The following is an 8,293-nucleotide window of genomic DNA, read 5'->3' on the forward strand; positions in this document are numbered from 1 at the left end:
TATCACCATCCATCCATCCATCCATCCATCCATCCATCCATCCATCCATCCATTATGTCTAGCACATTTGTATATATGTTGCCATCAAATACCCAGGGGGAAAAGAAAGAAAATATCCATATATCATTCTATTGAATTCTATTTATGGTAGTTCCAGGGCCTTTTGTTCAGAATATTCCTTTGGATCTGGGCGTTCAGTTGTTTCTGCCCATTTTAATTTTTCTTATTTTTTCCGTGTGTGTCTGGACTGTGTTTCACTACTATTTGCCTCTGGTGGTGCAGCTGTTAGGTTGGGAGGGCTACTGGGTTGTGTGAGAATTGACTCTGTCAAATGGTGTCTGAAAGGATGAAGAAAAGTGAAAGAAGAAAGGTAAAGAGGGCAGAGAAAGGGAGAAAATAGAAGAAACATAAGAAAGGAAGAGAAAAAGATCCAAATGAAGTACACGGAAAATAAAGAGGAGAAAAAGGCTCTTGATAAGAAGAGAAAAGGTAAAAAAAAAAAAAAGAAAGTGGGGAAAAGAAGCCTGTTTTAGTTGGTTATTCCTTTGGTGCAGGCACTTTGCAGCTGGTGACAATGAGAATGGGAATAAGCTGCAGTAAGTAAGCCATGGTATCAGGCATATGTCTGGAGGGGTTATGAGTTCACTTGGAGAAAGCACTGTATCAACCTGGACCCTTGTCAAGACATACAGAGATCTCCAGGTTGGGGTTGGGCCTTGTAGCTGGTGGGGTGCATTAAGGGAAATACAAGAACTAATTGATAAGGTAAGAGAAGCAAAACAAGATCACGCACCTCATCAAAAGAATAGAAGAGGTGGAGAATCGTACCAGCCATCGCTAGGACAATCAGGCAGACTTCAAAAAATGGGAAAGACCGTCCAACAAGATAATCAAAATGGTGGAAGAAAACTTGAGAACAATGTCAGATGCTGTGAAGTGGGACAATATTTAAATAATTGGTCTACCAGGACAAGACACACAGTCAACAGCTAAATAAGTGAGGGAATTTCTGGAAGCAAACTTACCCACTTAAATGAGACAAGGATGAGCACTATATAATGCTCACAGTTTCAGTGGACCAGTAACCATTAAGCATAATAAATATTAACGTGCCTAATGAGAGATCTCATTCATGTTCAAGAACAAATTACAGGTACAGATTTAGAAGTAAAATCCTAAACTATCAGGATCATCAATGAAGGAATTGGGACAAACCTAAGAACCTTGGCATAAGGGAATACATAGGCTAACTAATAGGAAAGGGTACACACACAGATGAAGCTGAAATTGGCAATTGGGATATACTAAGGATAAAATACCTAAGAGAACCCATAGACTTGGAGAGTATTTTTAGCAATGACACATCAGACAAAGGGCTTATTACTAAAATCTGCAATACACACCTATCCTTCAAAAAAGAAAAAAATACATTTTACCCCCTGAAGAAGTGGGCAAAACACCTGAACAGAAGTTTCACTAGGGAGGAGACTCAAATGGTCAATCAGCATGAGAAAATTCTCCAGATCAGTAGCTGTTAGAGAAATGCAAATTAAAATAACTGAGATACCACCCAACATCCTTGAGGATAGCCCAAATCTGAAAATCAGAGAGCAACTAATGAAGGGGACATGGAGAGAGAGAGGAATTCTGCTCTATTGGTGGACTTGTAAATAATGTAAAGCCACTGTGGAAAGCCATCTGGTTATATTTAAAGCAAATGGAAATTGAGTTACCTTATGACAGCAATCCCTCTACTGGGAATATACCCAGAAGAGAAGAGGTAAGATATAGACCATGACCAGCCATCTGCGCTCCAATGTTTATTGTGGCGCAATTCACAATCACAAAGAATTAGAAACAAATTTCCATTGGCAGATGAGTGGATTATAAAACTTTGGCACATACACACAATAAAGTACTAGGCATCACTACAAAGGACTGATGATTGCATGAAGCACATCATCTCATGGGAAGAGTTGGAGGAAATTATGCTAAGCAAAGTTAGCCAATCATAAAAGGACAAATATATGCGTCCACTGAGGTAAGTATAATCAGCAGAGTAGATATAGAAGAAAAGCCACTTATTTCACACTATACAGGTGGAGGAACAGGCAGTTGGCTGAGGGAAAGACCAAACCTATGGATGCACATGTCATTCCAACACACAGAAGAGGAAAGGGTGGGGAAGGGGGGAAGAGGGAGGGGAGAGAGTTGATGGCACTGGGGGAGCAGGGCATGAAGCCACCCAAGGGAAGGGTATTGCTTATGTCTCCACAGAAATGGGAGTGTGCGTCCACAATGGCACGCCCAACCTTGAGGGCAACATAACCACATGGAGCAACTCACGAACACAATTGGCTATAGGGCCGGCCTCAGTCAGAGCCAAACTGACCCTCTCCCTAGAAGTGTACGTTACAGAGGACAACACTAAACCTACAGGTTGGGGAGAGGGGTCAGCCTTTCACACTGAAATTGAAGCAAAACAAAAAGGAAGAGAGAGTGTGGGTCTAGAGCCCATATTGGCACACCAAGCCCACTGAGGCTTGGTGTCTCATAAGGCACAGAGAGGACTGTAAGGCTGACAACAGCTTGAGACAAGATGGCCTGTCGCTGGAGCATACCGTGACAGGAGAATATTGGGGATACATGGTGGGGAGTAAGTCAAGTCTGAACCCCCACAGTGGAGCGAATCAAGAAAGGAACAAAACCAATTAGCAATAGGAGCAAAGCCAAGCCACAAAACCCCTTACGAACCCAAATAAACACTTAGGAATTGGAGGAGCAGTTCCCAGACCAGAGCCCACCGGACTGGTGGGGAGATATATATAAATGTCAACAGATGGACCTGGAACTATGTATGCTTTTTCGTTTTTGTTTTTTTTAAATCATTTTTATTAGGGGCTCATACAACTCCTATCACAATTCATACATACATCAATTGTGTAAAGCACATTTGTACATTTGTTGCCTTCATCATTCTCAAAACATTTACTCTCCATCCAAGCCCCTGGCATCAGGTCCTCATTTTTCCCCTCCCTACCCCCTCCCTCATGAACCCTTGATAATTAATAAATTATTATTTTGTCATATTTTCCTCTGTCCCACTTCTCCCTTCCCCCACTTTTCTGTTGTATGTCCCCCAGGGTGGAGGTCATACGTAGATACTTGAAATCGGTTCCCCCTTTCCAACCCACCCTCCCTCTATCCTCCCAGTATCGCCACTCACACCACTGGTCCTGAGGGGATCATCTGCCCTGGATTCCCTGTATTTCCAGTTCCCATCTGTACCAGTGTACATCCTCTGGTATAGTCAGGCTTGCAAGGTAGGATTTGGATCATGACAGTGGTAGGGGGCGCCGGTGGGAGGAAGCATTTAGGAACTAGAGGAAAGTTGTATTTTTCATCGTTACTACATTACACCCTGACTGTCTCGTCTCCTCCCCAAGACCCTTCTGTATGGGGATGTCCAGTGGTCTACAAATGGTCTTTGGGTCCCCACTCCACACTCCCCCACTCATTCACTATAGTAAGATTTTTTGTTCTTTGATGCCCGATACCTGATCCCTTGACACCTTGTGATCGCACAGGCTGGTGTGCTTCTTCCATGTGGGCTTTGTTGCTTCTGAGCTAGATGGCCGCTTGTTTACCTTTAAGCCTTTAAGACCCCAGATGCTATATCTTTTGATAGCTGGGCACCATCAGCTTTCTTCGCCACATTTGCTTATGCACCCATTTGTCTTCAGCGGTTGTATTAGGGAGGTGAGCACACAATGATATGATTATTTTGTTCTTTGATGCCTGATAACTGATCCCTTCAGCACCTCGTGGTCACACATGCTGGTGCGCTTCTTCCATGTGGGCTTTATTGCTTCTGAGCTAGATGGCTGCTTGTTTACCTTCAAGTCTTTAAGAACCCAGACGCTATATCTTTTTTTAGCTGGGCACCATCAGCTTTCTTCGCCACATTTAGTTGTTCACCTACTATGTCTTCAACGATTGTGTCGGGAAGGTGAGCATCATAGAATGCCAATTTAGTAGAAGAAAGTACTCTTGCATTGAGGGAGTACTTGAGTGGAGGTCCAATGTCCATCTGCTACCTTAATACTAACCCTATAAATATATGCACATAGATCTATTTCCCCATCCTCATGTATAAATATATTTGCATTTGTACATGTCTTTATCTAGACCTCTATAAATGCCCTCTGCCTCCCAGCTCGTTCCTCTATTTCCTTTGACTTCCCTCCTGTCTTACTATCATGTTCAGTCCCCACCAGGGTTTCAGCAATTCCTCTTAGTTACATTACCCTTGATCATACCCAACCAGGCCTCCCACACCCTCCTCATCACCGATTTGGATCGCTTGTTGTTCCCTTGTCCCTGGGTTTATTAACACCACTATCTTTACCCCCACCTCCCCGTCTCCCATGTCCCCACGAAACTATTGGTCCCATTGTTTTCTTCTCCAATTGTTCATCCAGCCTATCTTATTTAGACAGACCTGCGGAGATAATAACATGCACTAAAACAAGACAGTAAAACGAAGCAACAACATACAGCAAAACAACAGCAAATCAATGACAAAAAAAAAAAAACAACACAAGAAAGAAAAACTTGTAGCTAGTTCAAGGATTGTTTGTTGACCTTTAGGAGTGTTTTCCAGTCCAGTCTGTTGGGGCACCATGCCCTGGCCCCAAAGTACACCTTCAGCATTCCCTGGGGACCTCGCCGCTCCATTCCCTTGCTGTTCTGTTGCTCCCACTTAGTGTTTTGCTTCGGTGTGGCGGGATCCGATCGGGTGCTATTCCCTCACTGTGTGTTAGGTGTTGTCCCCTGTAGGGGTATGGGTCAGTGAGGGACATCATGTCTCATAGTGGGGCCGGCCATGCGGTCCTCTCTGTCAACTGGCTGTTCTAATTGGGAACATCATCATCAAGGTCTGGTGGGCCACAATGTGCTCCATTCTCTCCTCCTCCCCCTTCCTCTGCTCCATTGTGTTCTGATCAGATATGTCCCTCTTCCGGAGCTGTAGATTCAGTGCTTTCCTTTGAAATAAATTCTTTTGAAGGGAGGGGCAGGTGTCCACTTAGTAGTTGGGGTTGGGGCCGGCCCCCCCAGACTTCTCCACTGGTTCCCTACTCCACGCCGGCATGTTACAGTCACATCTTGGAGCATAGGGTTGAAGTCTGGTCCCTCTTTCCCTGTGGAGACACATTACCCTCCCCTTGGGTGGGTTAGTGCCCTGTGACCCCTGCTACCTTTTTCTTTTGTATTATTATTATTTTTTCCTTTCCCCACCTCCTTTTAGGTTGTCTACCATGTGTATCTCTGTATTTGGTCTGGTCCCTGCCATATTGCCTGGTCCTCACCCCAGGAATGTTTGTATACTGTAGCTATTTCCCTATGTCCCTTTTGCCTTTTTTTTTTTTTAAAGCTTACCTCAGCAGCCTTTCAAGTCTTTCTATATTTAAGTCAATGCTATCTTGAAGTCTGTTTTCTCTTTGTTGCCCTCTAGGTCAGGTTGTTCTATGTGGTGGTCTCTTATTTATGCTTGGTGAGTGTTGTTCTTCTGCCCATACTGGATCTGCAAGGATCTTTTTTGGGCTGGGTTTCTTCTAACGTATTTTTTGAGTTTTTCCTTGTCTAGGAAGACTCTTACTTCTCCATCTATCTTGATCAATAATTTGGCTGGGTAGAGTATTCTGGTAGAGTATTGCATTGTTTTCCTTCAATTTTTGGAATATGTTACTCCACTCTCGCCTCTTCTTCATAGTTTCTGCTGATAGGTCTGAGCATATTCTTAATTGGAAACCTTTATATGTGATTGCTTGTTTTCCCCTAGCTGCTCTCATGATTTTCTCCTTTTCCTCAAAGTTGGATAATTTAACTATTATGTGCCTTGGTAACTTCTTATTGGGATCTAGTCTAGCTGGTGTTCTTTCAGCCTCCTGAAAGGTTGCCTGGTTTTCTTTCATTAAGCTTTGGAAGTTTTCCTCCAAGAATTCTCTCACTATTGTTGCAGATGACTTCTTTGTTGTGTCTTCCTCCCGTAAGCCAATAATTCTAATGTTGTTCTGCTTCATAGCATCAGAAATAGTTCTTAAGTTTTCTTCAGCTTCTCTGATGATCTTATTAGAATTTTGTTCACATTTGTTAAAGTCTGCTTGGCTGTCCTCCAAGTCACTGATATGATTCTCTGATTCCTCCTGTCGCTTCTTCAGGTTCGTGAGTCTGCTACTGGTTTTTGTTATCTCCTCCCTAAGCTCCTGTATTTCTCTTTGATTTATGGCTTTTATCTCTTCTATCATTTCATCCTTTTTTCTGTATTGTTTCCCTCATATCTCCGAGGTGGGTGGTCACAAACTGTGGCTGTCTTGAGACCAAGCTGCCCTACAGGCTCCAAATGGTCCTGGCTCCAGCAGAGACAGTGGTGGGGCCAAGGTCAAGCCCCAGCCGGTTCCACTGAGGTAAGGCAAAAGCCCCCAGCCCCTCAAAACCCATTGGTCTGTGCCTACTTATCTTTATGATGCTCCTCCTGCATTCCAGCAGTGTTGGATTTCCCTGTAAGTAACTCTCCTGTGCTGAATTCTGTGGAGTCCTTCTGGTATGTGTTACTCCATTGCCATCTTGCCACAAGTCCCCCCCCCCTTTTTTTTTTTTGCTATTTATTTTTCCCTGTTTTATTCATTCTTTTGTTTTGTCTCCATTATTGTTGGTTTTCCTACCTAGATAAGATAGACATGGGAAGCAAACCCAAGAAGAAATCAATAGGACCAAAGGTCCTAGAGGGATTTGGGGGGAAGGTTGGCAGTGAGCAAACAGTGCTATAGACAGGGGAACAACTAGGGAATTAAAATCAGGAACGAAGAGGATGTTGAGATTTGGGGGTGTTGGAGCAACAGCAATCTAGCTGAGAGGAATTACTAACAGGCAGAAGAAGGGCAAGCATGGTGGTGGGAGAGAAGGACACAGGAATGATCTAGGAAGCAAAGCTATGGATAGAGGTATAAGCAGGTACATGCATATGTAATTATATTAATTCATAAAGGTAGAAGTATTCGCCTATGTACATATATTTATATGCCAATACATTGAGGTAGTAGATGGACTTTGGGCCTCTGCTCAAGACCTCCCTCAATGCAACAACACTTTGTTCTAACTACCTGGAATTCTGTGAGGCCCAGCCTCCCAGCATGATCGCTGAAGATAAAATGGGTGCACACGTAAATGTGAAGAAAGCTGGTGGTGCCTGGCCATCAAAAGATACAGTGTCTGGAGTCTTAAAGGCTTGAAGTTAAAAAGTGGCCATCTAGCAGAGAAGCAACACATTCACCTGGAAGAAGCATACCAGCTTATGCAAACATGAGGCGTCAATGGGATCAGGTCACAGGCATCAGAAGACTCAAAACAAACGAACAAAAAACATTTTTGCGAATGATGGGGACCAGATGAGGGACCCAAAACCCATCTGGAGACAATTGAGCATCCCTTCATAGAAGGATCTCAAGGAAGGGGTGAGTCAACCATGGTGCAGTATAGCACTGATGAAACATACATTATTCCTGTGGTTCAGGGGTCCTCAAACTTTTAAAATGGGGCCAGTTTACTGCCCTCAGACCTGTTGGAGGGCCGGAGTACAGTTTTAAAAAAACCTATGAACAAATTCCTATGCACACTGCACATATCTTATTTTGAAGTAAAAAAACCCAAAAAAACAATCAGGGCAAAAACACCTGGCAGGCTGGATAAATGTCTTTGGTGGGCTGCATGTGGCCTGCCAGCTGTAGTTTGAGGATGCCTGCTCTTGTTCTTTAAGGCTTCCTCATCCCCCACCATCAGGACTCCAGTCCTGCCTTTCATTTTGGGCTAGAACGGAGCATGTATACTGGTATGGATAAGAACTCATGAGACACAGAATCCAGGTCAGATAAACCCCTCAGGAACAGAAATAGAAGTAGTGATACCAGGAGTATAGTGGGGAAAGTGGGGAGAGGATGGGAGGAAGGGGGAACTGATCACAATGATCAACACATAACCACCCTATCTAGGGGGAGGGAGACAGTGGTCAGTGTAAGATACGAAAAATAATAATGTATAATTTATAAAGGGGTCACGAGAGTAGAAGGGAGGGAAGGATAAAGGAACTGAAACTAAGGGCTTAAATAGAAAGTAAATATTTAGAAAATAATGATGGCAACATATGTACAAATATGTTTGATACAATTGATGTGTTGATTGTTATAAGGCCTGTAAGAGCCCCTGATAAAATTATCTTTAAAAAAAAAGGAAAGAA

Source organism: Tenrec ecaudatus, chromosome 5 (assembly GCF_050624435.1).
Source record: "Tenrec ecaudatus isolate mTenEca1 chromosome 5, mTenEca1.hap1, whole genome shotgun sequence".
NCBI classification, from domain to species: domain Eukaryota; kingdom Metazoa; phylum Chordata; class Mammalia; order Afrosoricida; family Tenrecidae; genus Tenrec; species Tenrec ecaudatus.